The following is a 15,518-nucleotide window of genomic DNA, read 5'->3' as shown; positions in this document are numbered from 1 at the left end:
ACAGGATATTATGGTCAACAGTATCGAATGCTGCACTAAGGTCAAGAAGGACAAGCACAGAGATGAATCCACTGTCAGAGGCCATAAGAAGATCATTTGTAACCTTCACTAAAGCTGTTTCTGTGCTGTGATGAACTCTGAAACCTGACTGAAACTCTTCAAATAAACCATTCCTCTGCAGATGATCTGTTAGCTGTTTGACAACTACTCTTTCAAGGATTTTTGATATGAAAGGAAGGTTGGAGATTGGCCTATAATTAGCTAAGACTGCTGGGTCTAGAGATGGCTTTTTGAGTAAAGGTTTAACTGCAGCCACCTTGAAGGCCTGTGGTACATAGCCGATTATTAGAGATAGGTTGATCATATATAAGATCGAAGAATTAATCAATGGCAGGACTTCTTTGAGCAGTTTTGTAGGAATGGGGTCTAAAAGACACGTTGATGGTTTGGAGGAAGTAATTATTGAAGTTAACTCAGAAAGATCGATTGGAGAAAAAGAGTCTAACTTAACATCAATGGAACTAAGAGTAGCTGTAGATAATATTACATCTGTGGGATGATTATTGGTAATTTTTTCTCTAATGATAAAAATTTTATTTGTGAAGAAGTTCATGAAGTCATCACTAGTTAACGTTAAAGGGATGGTTGGCTCAAAAGAGCTCTGACTTTTTGTCAGCCTGGCTACAGTGCTGAAGAGAAACCTGGGGTTGTTCTTATTTTCTTCAATCAGTGATGAGTAGTAAGCTGTTCTGGCTTTGCGGAGGGCTTTCTTATAAAGCAACAAACTATTTCTCCAGGCTAAATGATGATCCTCTAAATTTGTGACACGCCATTTCCTCTCCAGATTACGAGTCATCTGCTTTAGGGTACGTGTTTGAGAATTATACCACGGGGTCAGGTACTTCTGATTGGAGACCTTAGTTTTCACCGGAGCTACAGTATCCAGAGTCGTACGCAGTGAGGAGGTGAAATTATTAACAAGATAATCGACCTCTGTTGGGGTAGCGTTCAGATAGCTGCTCTGCTCTGAGTTGGTACAGGGCATTGACGATGATAACAGTGGCTGGATTATATTCTTAAACTTAGTTACAGCGCTTTCAGAAAGACATCTACTTTGATAAAGTCCACTCTCCACTGCTGCGTAATCAATTATTGTAAATGTAAATGTTATCAAGAAATGATCAGACAGGGGAGGGTTTTCAGGAAACACTGTTAAATGTTCAGTTTCTATGCCATATGTTAAAACAAGATCTAGAGTGTGATTAAAGTGGTGGGTGGGTTCTTTTACATTTTGAGAGAAACCAATTGAGTCTAACAACAGATTAAATGCCATGTTGAGGCTGTCATTTTTAGCATCAACATGGATGTTAAAATCACCCACAATAATTATTTTATCTGAGCTCAGAACTAAATTAGATATAAAGTCTGAGAAATCAGACAGAAACTCTGTGTAAGGCCCAGGTGGACGATAGATGATAACAAGTAAGACTGGTTTCTGAGTTTCACAGCTGGGGTGGACAATGTTAAGCATCAGGCTTTCAAATGAATTAAAAGTCTGTCTTGGTCTTTCATTAATTAATAGACTGGTGTGAAAAATTGCTGCCAAACCGCCCCCTCGACCTGTGCTTCGAGATTTCTGGTAGTTAGAATGACTCGGGGGTGTTGATTCATTTAAACTAACATAATCATCCTGCTGCAACCAGGTTTCTGTAAGGCAGAGTAAATCAATTTGTTGATCAATTATTAAGTCATGTACTAACAGAGACTTGGAGGAGAGAGACCTAATATTTAATAATCCACATTTCACTGTTTTACTCTTTGGTTCAGATGTGGATACTGTATTGTTCTTTCTTTGTAAATGTTTAAGTTGTTTGTTGCTGGTTTTTAGTTTGTTTTTTGTCTTTTTGGAAGCAGACACAGTCTCTATGGAGATGGGTTTTTGGGGGGGTAGCAGGAGGAGAGAAGCTGCAGAGAGGCGTGTAAGACTGCAACTCTGCTTCCTGGTCCCAACTCTGGATAGTCATGTTTTGAGGGGTTTAATAAATTTGTCCATATTTCTAGAAATGAGAGCTGCTCCATCCAAAGTGGGATGGATGCCATCTCTCCTAACAAGACCAGGTTTCCTCCAGAAGGTTTGCCAATTATCTATGAAGCCCACATCATTTCTGGGACACCACTCAGACAGCCAGCAATTTAAGGAGAACATGCGGCTAAACATGTCACTCCTGGTCTGATTGGGGAGGGGACCAGAGAAAACTACAGAGTCCGACATTGTTTTGGCAAAGTTGCACACCGATTCAATATTGATTTTAGTGACCTCCGATTGGCGTAACCGGGTGTCATTACTGCCGACGTGAATTATGATTTTACTGAATTTACGTTTACCCTTAGCCAGCAGTTTTAAATTTCCTTCAATGTCGCCTGCTCTGGCCCCTGGAAGACAATTGACTATGGTTGCCGGTGTCTCTAGCTTCACATGTCTGAGAACAGAATCACCAATTACCAGAGTTTGACCCCCAGCGGGTGTGTCACCGAGTGGGGAAAAACGGTTAGACACATGAACGGGTTGGTGGTGTACCTGGGGCTTCTGTTTAGGACTATGCTTCCTCCTCACCGTTACCCAGCCGCCTTCTTTCCGCAGCTGCTTGGGATTTGCCGGGGAACAGCTAGCGGGGCCTACGCTATCTTCGGCTGCACCAGCTACAGGGGCCTGGCTAGCTAAGGGTGAGAGAAGGGTGCAAAGCCGAGTCTCCAGATCAGTAATCCTGGCCTTCAGAGCTGCAAATATGCTACATTTGTTACAGATATCATTACTGCTAAAGGAGGCCGAGGAGTAACTAAACATCTGACACAATGAGCAAGAAAGTGCAGAAGGGACAGGTGAAGTAGCTATGGTGCTAACGGGTCGGCTACGAGCTAAGCTAGCGAAACAGTACAGAGACAGTGAGTGAATACTTTGGCTATAAATTAGGTAGTGAGTACACAGAAAGTGTGCTTCGGATGAAGCACGTGAAGATTATACTGTGGAAAAAAAAAAGAATGTATTTAAAAGTTGTTAATTAAACTGCTAAGCAAATAAGCTACTCAGAAACACCACTGTGTTTGAGCAGGAACAGGAAGCGATACTATACCACAGAGCGAGCGAACACCAAGTGACAGCGCCACCGACAGGACAGTAAAATTCTTTATAGTTAAGCTTTCAGTTTAAGAGTGAGTGACATTTTCAGATTCGTCCATCCACATGTCTAAGAAATTTCTGAGCTAACAAGCTAGCCCAGTGTCCATTTTAAGCTAGCTGCATGTTGCTTGTTTTTCCAGACACCACTACGTGCTACATCTGCTGCACTATCACAATTTAATGGATGCATTTCTTGTTACCAGCATTAAACTCAAGAAAAGAATAAATGACTAAGTCTCATTCATCCACACTTCAAATCACTTTATTATATGACGCTCAGAGTGCACAAAGAAAGCAGCAGCAGAAGCAGAAACTGCAGCTTCTTAACGCAACGAAATGATGAAGCAATAAGACAGTTACACTCACTGGCACCTTAATTAGGTACACCTTGCTAGTGGTGTTTTGGACCCCCTTTTTTCCTTTGAAAAACTGCCTTAATTCTTCACTGCATAAGTTAAACATGGTGCAAACATGGTGATAACATCGTGCAGTTGCTGCAGATTTGTTGGTTGAGTGGGAAAATCCCTTCAGATCAGCAGTTCCTGAAATACTCAGACCAACCCGTCTGGCACCAACAATGATGCCATGTTCAAAGTTACTTCAGTCACCTTTTCCCCCCATTTCAATGCTCATTCTGAACTTCAGCAGGTCATCTTGACCATGTTTACATGTCTAAATGCAGGCTTAGCAGATATGCATTTAAAAAGCAGCTGAGCAGGTATACCTAACAAAGTGGCCAGTAAGTGCATATCCATCGTAGTATTTTAGAAGCTGTTCAAAACTGCAACCTGTTTAATGACATGTTTTTATTATCTTTTTTTGCTTCACAAAGATGGGGATGAATGAGACAACACCAGTTATTTGAAAGCAGCAAGGACAAGCAGGTTAAGAAATGTGTTTTATTCATTATGCTTCTTGGTATTCACAAACAATCCATCTTTCTTGGAAAGGCATATTTCGAAATACTAAACAGATTTCTTCTGAACGTGACACCCAGCCAGTGGTGCTGGATTCCTGCCAGCTCTTGTGAAATCCAACCTTACTACTTCTCTGGGCTTTGCGTAGCTCTTGTTTGCTGACATCAGTTGCCATTTTTTCGGTGCCAAATTAATCTACCCAGAACTCACTTCTGTGAGCTTTGATTAGAGGTGTTAATGAGGGATGATGATAATAAAGGTCTATGTGTATAAATATTTCTCACAAACACTTATTATAACATTTAAAAACTTAGCACTGCTCAGACTGTTGGAGCTTATAAATTTGTGCCAAGGGATTTTCAAAAGTTAAAGAAAACGCAAAAACCACATATATGTTAGGATGGAGGCAGCATTTGTTGTAGGCCTTGTGAATGACGCTGCACCACATACAACTCAGAAAACACTTTCAGTGGTTTCAAAATGTTTATCTTTTAATAATTTAACTCTTTCACAAATAAAGATCTTCTATGCATAATGATGAGTTTTCACACCTCAGATCAGGGATGTCAAACTCATTTTACACCGTGGGCTACATACTGCTTAAGTGGACCGGACCAGTGAAAGCCCTCTTTTTGTCAGTGAACCAAAGTATAACTCCACATTTAATCCCTGACATATCCTAAAATAAGAAAAATAAGTGCAATTTAAACAGCATGTCTCAGTGTTTATACATGATATTTAAAAAAAACACATGTTGCTCTAGTAAATGAATGAAATGTGTCAGTATGACTTCTTGGGTTTAAATTGTAAGATATGAATGTGCAAAATTTTGGACACCAGGCCTCATGTTTGCGATCCCTGCCTCATATCAACAAAGATGTGGTTTTGATCTCCATTCGAAGAGGCAGAGACCTGCTGAACCCATTCATGTTGTTCACTAAGCCTGTTTAGCTTCGATCTACATGAATGTTTCTCTGACGTCTGCCGTCTTGCCAGTTTACAGTCTCCACTCTAATATATTCACTGCTATTTGTTGCCGTGCTATTCAAAGATGTGCAGCAAGGTCATATTTCTTTCTTCAACTAAGCTCACTTTGGAGCATTGACTTTCTTACACTTAATTTACAAATCATCCAATATTAATTTACTAAAGGTTTACTGAATGATATCAGGACTTAGGTACATGTGTATTTTTGTATTCTTTTTAACTTTAAATATTTATCAGAATTAGACACTTGTTTGGTTTACAGCAATCACTGATAACTTTCCTCCTTTTCTTTCAAACTCATTTTATACAGAACATCATTAAAAATGAAGAAAGTGACTGATAAATGCATTAGTTAGTGTCACACAATTAGATCAGGGTTATTCTATGTCAGTGTATCGAATTCCTCCCGTCTGACAATCTTGGATTTGCCTGAAAAAACAAAAGCTGCACTTATCGGGAATTGTGCAAAATTTCAAGTCTCTACTGTGGTTAGTTTTCTACAGGCAGGGCTGTTTTTAGATGATTTTCTAGCATCGTTTTCAGAGGGCCCATTTGAAATCCCATTATCTAAAGACCTTGAGCTGAACTTTTTTAGGATAAATATCTCACAGTATTGTTCTGAGAAAACAGATTCTCAGCAGCTAACACAGATTGGCCCTAAAATGTTTCAATATATGTGATCACTGACAGCAGACTTGGAAACCTGCAGATACCACACTTCTGTAGGTAAATCACACATAACCTTTAACTTATAAAGTGGAGTCAAAATGCACACAGTAGTGTAAGTTAGTGTTTACCTCTGTTTGTCTACACGGAGTTAAGAAAGTGGTTTCTTACATGTGTAGTTTTTTTGAGTTTTTTTTTTTTTTTAACTCATGCTCTTCCAGACTAAACTTTGCTCACAGCTGCAGAGGTCAGAGCCTGTTAAATAAACACACCTGGGCTCCGCTACCATGTTCAAGGCCAATACCAAGTTCTAGAGAAGCTTATCATAACTTTTTAACATGTATTCAGGGCCTCGTTGTACCGGTGTTTTCACAAACAGACATCATTTCAGTTTTCATAATCTTTATGAGCCTTAGTTATGTTTAATGATCAGGCTTGATTGCCCTGTGTCCAACAGCAGCAGTAATTATAATGGGGACAAAGGAGGAAGTACACAAAGTATTCTCAGCGCTTCACTTGTTCCACATTTTTTCATGTTACAGCCTTATTCCAAAATGGATTAAATTCCTTTTTCACCTCAAAATTCCACACACACTACCAAATAATGACAACGTAAAAGAACCCAGCTTGAAATTCTTGAAGTTTTTGTGTATATCACACAAATATATTGCTAAAAAAAACCCAAGTATTTAATAGAATCTGATATGATTGCAATTTTTAACACTGTGTGATATATGTTTATGCTCACATACTGCGATTTATCATGGGGGGTTTTTTCAACTGCAAATGATTCCCCTCAAAGTTACATTTTCTAAGTATCTGTTTTATCTAACAAGATTAAATTATCTCATGTCAAGTCTTTATTTTGCTCACCAACCCTGTCACTAAAAAGTGTTGCCCACAGACAGAGTTAGAGCCATTCATCACAGAATGAATGGGTCAAGTTGGCAAATACATCCAACCTGTTTGTGATAATACAGTAACTAACTGTGAGAAATTATTTAAGATCATACACCTGTTTATGCTTGAAACTAGGGCTGGGCGATATGGCCTAAAATCTGTATCGCAGTATAATCTGAAGCATGTGCGGTAACGATATATATCGCGATATATTCTTTTCCTCTGTATACCGTGTTTTCTGCACTATAAGGCGCACTTGAAATCCCTTAATTGTCTCAAAAATCGACAGTGCGCCTTATAATCCGCTTTATCTGTGAAATCTGGTTGTGCTTACTGACCTCGAAACCAATTTTATGTGGTACACGTGCTCAAAAATCAGTCAAAAATGTTTTAGAACAACTTTGGTAAGCTACGAAGCCGCACCACTTGATGGATTGTGGGAGCATTACAACTACCATAGTCAGGAGCCTCGCGGAGTAATCTGGGTCCAAAACTCCGTCTGCTTCAGGTCCCAAAGTCAAACGAACACTGCGGGATCACTGAGAGTTAAAAACTGTCTACATTTTTCATCTTTAGTAAAATGAGCAGCGTTGCTGCTTTACCAGGTGTAACAAAAAAGTTTAACATCCAGGCATGAAAACAGAATTTATTAAATTTCACAGAGTTAGAAGTTAGCTCGCTAGTTTTCACCTAAACATGATATGCCATGTTAAAACATACAGGTCTGCTATCACTTCCAGCATAAATGAAGACAGAAAACTAAACAACAGTGACTTGATGCATTCTCAATCATCCAGGAAAATAAATCTCCAAAAGTTGATTCTGTTCATCTGGACGTAGATCAAACCAGCGTTCTTCCCTGTCCAGGAAGAACGCTGGTTTGAGTGGGGAGTCAAGGAGGCCATTTACCTGAAAAGGGAAAGACCATCTCTGAATTGAGGAGGGGAGCCTAAGGGTACATCTTTCGCCATCTTACAATGCTGTGATTGCAGCCATCCCCCAACTCTCTGTGAATGGTACTCATGGCTATTGATCAGTGGTCTTTGATCAGTGGGTTTTGGTCAGTGGTTGTTGATCAATGGTCATGAGAATTTGCATAATTATGATTAAGGAACTGACCTCCCAGCTCATTGTTCCTTCAGTGGGCTGGTTTCAGTCATTATGCAAATGTACTGTTTATAAGATTGGGGAAACCTGCAGTCAGCTGAGACTGAAGAAGTCACTTGGATGAGTGACGAAACGTTTCTCCCAGAAAACGCTACGTCCAGATGAACAGAATCAACTTTTGGAGATAAACAACAGTGACTTTTGTAGAGTTAGTGAAGTTGGACTAGCTGGTATATAATGATGTGCTACGTGATCGCTAGCGACACAGCTATGTTAGCATAACATAAACACAGTGAAGCTGGAGGATGAACGCTAACCTTTTTCGACTCGATAAAAGTTAACATGAGGGTTCCTGATGGTTAGAGACAAATGCAATTGCATGGCAGGATGCTTTAAATGGACCAAACTTCAGTTAGGAGAACAACTGAGATAATCCATCCACAATACGAGGTTAGTTATTAATATACTGCAACAACATGGGAATAGAGCAGCTGCGAGAGAATTCAATATTGATGAATCAATGGTACAGAAGTGGAGGAAGCGCAGTTTTTGGTTTTGCTCATATTTCAAAATGTGCTTCTTCTCTTTGCTATTACTGCCAACCGGCATAATTTGCAGATGATGTTGTTTGCAGCCACTGCAATGCTTTCGACCAAAACAGGCTTGATGACACCATCAACATGCGCTATCGAGGTGGAGTGGTATAGTCAAAATCTCTACCGTTGGCCAAATTCATATTGTTTCTACCGTATACCGTTTATACCGCCAACCCCTACTTGAAAAAAAGGTTATAAATACTATCACTTTTCCTTTTCCATCCAGGGAAACTTTGTAAAATACAAATAAAAAGTCCAGCGATTTGCAAATTTCACAACCCCATATTTTATTTACAATAGAACAATGAAAAACATATGAAATGTTTAAACTGAGAAAAAAAAGCCAGATGATCCCAGAGGATGTTTTCCAAAAAGAATTTGAGATTTCAGTTTGTCTGACCACAGAACACTTTTCTACTTTACCTCAGTCCAGTTTAAATGAGCTTTGGCCGAGAGAAGATGGCAGTGTTTCTCGATCATGTTTACCCCTTTGCATGAACAAATGCATTAACCTGCATTTGTGGATGACACAGTGACCTGTGCTCACAGACAGTGGTTTCAGAATCATGCCTATTTTTAATGCAGTGCTGTCTGTGGGACTACAGATCACAGTATCCAATACTGATTTTCAGTCTTGGTGCTTGCACACAGAGATTTCTCCAGATCTTTTAATGGCATCATGCAATGCGGATAATGAGATATTAAACTAGTGATGCACCGATACCGATACTGGTATCGGGTATCGGGGCCGATACTGTGAAATGTGTGTGTACTCATACTCGTAAAAGTTAACCGATACCATGAACCGATACTAACTTATTTCATTAATCAGAGGGTGGCTTGTCATTTTTGTTGTAGTTTTTTAGATTGGCCACTAGGGGGCATCCCGCGCTAAACAGGCACACGGTTAGAAGAGTCAGACTGGCAGCTCCAAATAAAAAAAGAGAAACTGGAGGCTGCTGTAGCTAGGCTAAACAAAATGTCAGCAGTGTGGACTGGAACAGCCAACTTTAACTCAGGTTTTGGAAAAGCGATGAAAAATGTCAACAGAGGCTCTGACTCATTTTATCGCTCTGGATGACCAGCCAATGCCAGTCGTGGAAAACATAGGATTCTTCTCAGCATACTCGAGCTGCGATATGAAATTCCCAGCCGCCCACACATCAGGGAGATAATGGTGCCAAAACTTTCTAAAGAGGTAAAGACAAGCAGTGTGTGCGCGATGTCAGTCCTTGGTTTAACGACACAGTGGACTGATGATCCACAGATGGGGAGTTCGTTCGTTAATGCCAAATATTTTCGTTATTTTGTTTGTTTGTTTACAATATGGACACTCTGCAACAATTTAAAAGTTTATTTTATTCTCAAACCTAATTTGTATTTATTTTATTCCAAACAGAAGTGTTTATTTATTATTCTGAAAGCTCGAGACAGTGCCAATAGTTCAGTGATATTTTGTTAAATTACAATGTGGAGACTCTGCAATAATTTAACAGAAGTGCTTATTTTTCACTTGAAATTTATTTGTGGTCATTTTTATTAAGATATTATTTATTATCGGCAGAGAATAAAATAAAACCTGTCTTCCAATTCATTGCATTTGTGTGTGTGTGTGTGTGTGTGTATGTATGGTAGAAGTATTGGTTTTTGTACTCTGTATCGGCAAGTACTCAGATCCAAGTATCGGTTTGAAAAAATTGGTATCGTTGCATCCCTATATTAAACCCTTGGTCATTTTATACTGAGGAACTAAAACTGTTTCACAATTTGTAAGCACAGCTTTAACTCTATTTTCCAGCCCTTTTAAAACTACTCGTACTTGTCTTCAAATTATGCATTTTCTCAGTTTAAACATTTCAGGACCTTAAAAAAAAACGAAAACAAAACAGTAAAATATCTTTTGGGTGAGACTGCATTGGGTTTTTTTTTTTTTTTTTTAACTAGGACAGGGCTGTCAGATTTTATGAAAACAGGAAACTTAACACCGTGACAGGCAGGGGAATTCCACCTTAGGTTTAAGGCTTTAAAGCTTTGTACTCAGTTACTTCACAAAACATTCAGCCACATTCAAATGAGATTTTATTCCTGCAAATAAGAAGAGAATTTTCTCATTAACAAAAGCCTCTTATATTTCATGGAAGTCTGTTTTTCCCTTCAGCTTCGAGATGTTTTGGAAAGACATTCTTCTCAGCACATCATCTCCAGCCCCACCCTCCATTCATTAAAAACCAGACTTTCTTCTAATTCTTCAAACTGGTCTGAGGAATAGTTCTCCAGGATGTCACTCACTTTCAGTGCAGTCCTTGTATCTGATCATTTTCAGAGGAATTTTGTTTTATTTGTTTGTTTAAACAGTATCTAAAAGTCATGCCGTAAAGAAATAGGAAAAATTCCAGCAAGACCTGACACAGTACCTGAAAGATACATCTGTGTCCTCAGCAGATCCATCTACTGTTCACTGAAGCTTCTCAGAAATTGTCTCAGTGTGAGGTTGGTTATCAAGAAGCCATTCCAAGGGAAACAGGGAGAAAATACTGAAGTATGCCATAATATACAAGAACTGGAATAAAAACAGTGACAACAGGTCTTATGAATCCAAATTTAAAATTGATAGTTCAAATTGTTGTCATGGAGTTCAGAAAAGAGGAGCAAGATTGCATGTCATTGTGTTGAGGCTCTGTCATGGTTTGGGGCTGAATTTGCGGTGTTGGGGATAATGTTAAAGTTGATTAGGAAATTATGAATGAAGGAAGTACAGTAAGATTTTGATCTACCATTCTGATTCCATCTGGAAGGCATCTGATATGCTTAATCTTTCAGCATGACAGTCTCAAACACCCTGACAGTGCAGTAAAAGCAGACCTGGATAGAAAAGATAGCAGACAATGGAACAGAGCGAAGAGCTTTGAACGTCCCTTGAGAAACCCGGAGAAGTAGTCCTGAAAACTACATAAAGAAATTACAAGAATAATTGCATTTGCATGTTTCAATAAATCTCTACACCTACTTCCTATTTTCCTGGTAAAATACAGAGACATTGTCAACCTTAGTTCTTAGCATTCTCCCCAGATGATTCAGTTTTTGACTCATTCAGTTAGAGAATCTTCTTCCAGGAAATCCAAGAGTCCTCCAGCACAGCCAGTACTCCAGATGACCGCTAAAGCTCTGTTAGAGTGGTAGAGGGATCCCAGGCTATTTTGAGGCCCTAGTTACTACTGGTGGCTCTAAATATCTTTAGTTTTTGAGTTATTGAGGCTAACGTGTTCACAGGAACCCTCAGAGCTTTAGAAATGGTTTCATACCCTCTCCCTGATCTGCACCTCGCCACAGGTTTTAACGGTTTTTGTCCTGACATGCAGCGTTAATTATAGGAGCTTAAACGCACACTTTTGAACGTCTCTAAACTATTGTCTAGTCCCCTAAGGTTGCCACGAAAGGAGCCTAGACAGGTTCTAGATGCATTTTCAAAAATTGCTGATTCAAACAAGATGCATCTGATGCCACTTTGCATTCAGAGTCATATAATCACATAGTGCTGTGCCAAAGTTTTGACTCACCCCTCATTTCTAGCTTTCATATTATCCAAATATATTTTCACTACATGTTAGCTGAAGATATTAAAAATGGAATGCAGCGCTGCAATTCATCATGTTGTAGGAGTTAATCATTTCCCTTTGTAACGTTCCTAAAATCCATGAGGCATTTGGAGTATTTCATTTTTAGGTTTCCAAGTTACAAGTAGTGTCATTGCCAAATATTTGATTATCAACGAATTGATTAATATGTGCTTCTTCTTCTTATGTATCCCCCCCACAAAGTTCTGTTTTGCGTGACAATACAAAAAGTAAACTTTTTTAGGTTTCGTAAAGATCTAAAACCCCAAAATTGCTCAGTTTACTCAGTTAAGACGAAGGAAAGGAGAAAATCCTCATGAAAAGACACATGAAAAGAAATCCACATGACTAGAGAATTTTTGCTTGGAAACATTACATAGCTTAATTGATTAATTAGTATTTTCTCAAAATAATAATAATAAATAACCAAAGTAAAAATTTAATTAGCATTAAAGTAGTTCTAAACAAAAGTAATGAGCAGGTGGCAGCACCCTTACAAACCCCGTTTAGTCCCAGAATAATGACGTCTTGGTTTGTTTACACAGTCGGAGTTGTGTCCTTTCCCCTCTTCAGTCTAACCTCATGAAAACGTGAACGAGAAGCTCTGACAGTATCACACTCAACACAAGCAAGGCTTAATCTACTGCGTGTGGGATTCCCAGATCCACTGGTGGCTTTTAGATCCGCGTGGGTTACAACACACATCTGTAACTCACCGCAGTGTGCTCGGTCCTGGAGGTCTCACTGCTGTCCTGGGTAAAGCTGTAGCAAAGGCGAACGCACGCAAGAAGGAAAAAAAAAAAAAACTAAAACTCCTACTTCGCTCAGGAAAGAATGGCCTCCGGATTATCTCTGCTGCGAGCCGTGATGATTTTTTGTTACTTTTATTTTTGTATTTGTTCACAGAATGCGGGATGAGCTGGCAGCGCTGTCGAAGAACGCCTCGCTGTATGTCAGTCGGCAGCAGCTGTGATGTGTTTACGCTGTGGAGAAGCAAAGAGTGGCGCCATCTACCGGTGGAGTCTGAGAACAGCAGGAAAACAGTGAGAAGGCGCTCACCGGACACTTTATTAGGTACACCTTGCTCCTGTCTGTCTTCATGGCTCTGTGGGATTTAGATGTGGTGGCTGTGGAGGCCATTTACGCACAGTGAAGTCATTTTCATGTCCATGAAACCAGTTTGAGACATGGTGCGTTCTCCTTTGTGCTCATAAAGGGATGGGCAAGGTCAGCAACGATCAGCTGGGCTTTGCTGGTAAATGATCCAGGGATCCATGTTGTTTATGCCAAATTCTGAGCCTTCCATCCAAATGTCACAGCAGAAATCTATTTTTGGTGAGCCTGTGTGGGTTGTAGCTTCAGTTTCCTGTTCGCAGCAGACAAGAGTGGCACCTGGTGTGGTCTTCTGCTGCTGTAGCCCATCTGCATCAAAGTTTTGCATAAGAACCACATGTGATGCTTGTCTGCACACTTTGGTTGTAATGATGGGTTATTTGAGTTTCTGATGTCTTGCGGTCGAAGAAGTGTGGCCATTTTCATTTGAATTTGCTAGATCTTTTCCCTATATATTTCTATTTTTTTGAGTAAGTAATGTACCAATTTTTTTCCAAAACATTTGCCTTATTTCTTCCCAATTTAACATTTTTTTTCTTGTTGAGTTACAAAATTTACAAAAAAACTAAACCTTTTAGTATTTTCTTAGTCTGCTACAGATTCTTAATGTATTTTTTCACTCTCACCTTTTGTCCTTTGCAATAATCATAAGTGTGTCATGTGCATTTGTCTTTATTTGTTTTATAAAAAATGTCAATATTTTTCTGTCATTGTTGAAAATGCTCTGGAAAAAAATGGATAACACAGTATCATCTAAACAATTCAATTTATTTACGTGATTACGTGCATTAGTCAACCTTTTTAATAAAGCTCTTACAGCTGATTGGTAGCTGCCATGGGTGCTGAGAGAAACTGTGAGAGAAACTTAACAAATGGCTGAAAAAAGCTCAGCTCCAACTTGGACTCTACATGTGGACTAACAGAGCGAATGCCTCCCAGCCTGTGGAGTCACATTTCAGTGCTTTTTCATTCAGCAGTACATGTGAGTCCTTACCCAATCATATGTCAGCTACAGCTTGTTTTTGACCCTGTCCTCAGACCACCCCTCAAACCACCCATCACTCTCCACATGCTGGGTGGTTTGAGGGTAACATATAGGATCTCATAGCACACACAGAGACACACACATATTCTGCAGTTTTGATATTTGAGATAGGACGCAAACTCAGTCAATATAGGTGAAAAGTTATGGTTATAAAAGAAGCCTTATGTTAGTGATATTAGACTCTCAGGGGAAGAGGATACAAAATCACAGAACACCCTGTTAATTTAATATGTTGAAATTTTCACCAGGTGTATACTTAGACTGCTCTTACAGTTCAATCACAGTAACTCAAAGAATCTCATAAAAATCATTATCATCAGTATCATCATGATTTGGAGCTGCTTTGTTTTTGGTCGGCTGAAGACTCTTTTACGCTATGTCCGCACCTACAAGGGTATTTTCGAAAACACAGCTGTTTCGTCCACACGTAAACGGCGTTTCGAATCACTTAAAACGGAGCTTTTTTAAAACTCTTTTTTTTTGCGTTTATGTGTGGACGAGGAATACAGAGTTCATCACGCAATGTCAAAGGTATGTGCCTTTTTTCATGTCATGCTGTGCGCCACGTTATTGCTTATATGGCTGAATGGCAGATATTCAGATTAACAATATTTTGTCTCTATCTGCAGGTTTTACACGCTTACATATAAACACGCAGTTACTGTCCCTCCATTTACAAAGGCAGAGGCGTCACGGTGTAATTTTTTTTACATGTAGTTGTTTTTTTCCTGTGTAATAATATTCAACATTGTTATCAATACAATTTTCCAAAAAAAAAGCCTCTCTGTGCAAAATGGGCTTAAAAACATAAACAGTTGTGGGATACTGTTTGTCCGTGATTTGAACCGGGGGAACAAATCGTGGCAGGATCAGCCTGATAGTATTTGTATCCCGCTGTAACTTTACTGTATAAAGAGCTAACATCTCCAAAATGTCAGGAGTAGTTAGTCATTACAACAAGTGTTTGTGAACTAAAAATCAGGAATGTGGGATACTGTTTGTCCATGATTTAAACAGCCCAGCGGTGTTCCCGATGCAGGGGAAACCAATCTTGCAGGGGAGACCTACCTTTGCACTTGTGCAAGTGAAACCAAAGGGAAGATGGGCTTCACCATATTTTCTAGTCTTTGGCTTAAAATGAAGTTGGTTTGGAAACATATTCAGCAATGCTTCATCATCTCCTGCTTTGTGTTTGTGTGGGAGCCCCGTGCTAATACTAAAATACTAAAAAATACTAAAATACTAATCACCAGAACGACAATACTTCACCAAAAAAAAAAGGGGGCATGAGCAAGAATTTATAGTCCTGTGTCCGGAGCATCCATCAAGCACCACTACAGCACAGGTTTGTGATACTGTCGCAGTGGTAACCAGTGCCCTCTAGAGGACCAAGTG

General features: G+C 39.4%; 1 protein-coding gene across 5 annotated transcripts in view; it reads right to left on the bottom strand.

The window, feature by feature from the left end:
• The window catches only part of LOC102785154 (growth hormone receptor-like), a 34,072-nt gene extending 20,908 nt beyond the window's left edge, over nucleotides 1–13,164 (bottom strand). For 2 of the 5 annotated variants that reach the window (XM_087843501.1, XM_006803462.3), the window contains exon 1: nucleotides 12,682–13,162. The gene's annotated coding sequence lies outside the window, so the exon portion shown is untranslated. Of the gene's footprint in view, nucleotides 1–10,765 lie in introns of all 5 variants that reach the window. The other 3 variants (XM_035913238.2, XM_087843503.1, XM_087843502.1) reach the window with 3 other exon arrangements.
• Nucleotides 13,165–15,518: the final 2,354 nt, after the last annotated feature.

The sequence above is a fragment of the Neolamprologus brichardi genome, chromosome 7 (genome assembly GCF_056152115.1).
Source record: "Neolamprologus brichardi isolate AB-2024 chromosome 7, ASM5615211v1, whole genome shotgun sequence".
NCBI classification, from domain to species: domain Eukaryota; kingdom Metazoa; phylum Chordata; class Actinopteri; order Cichliformes; family Cichlidae; genus Neolamprologus; species Neolamprologus brichardi.
This window is presented reverse-complemented; position numbering and strand designations above follow the sequence as displayed.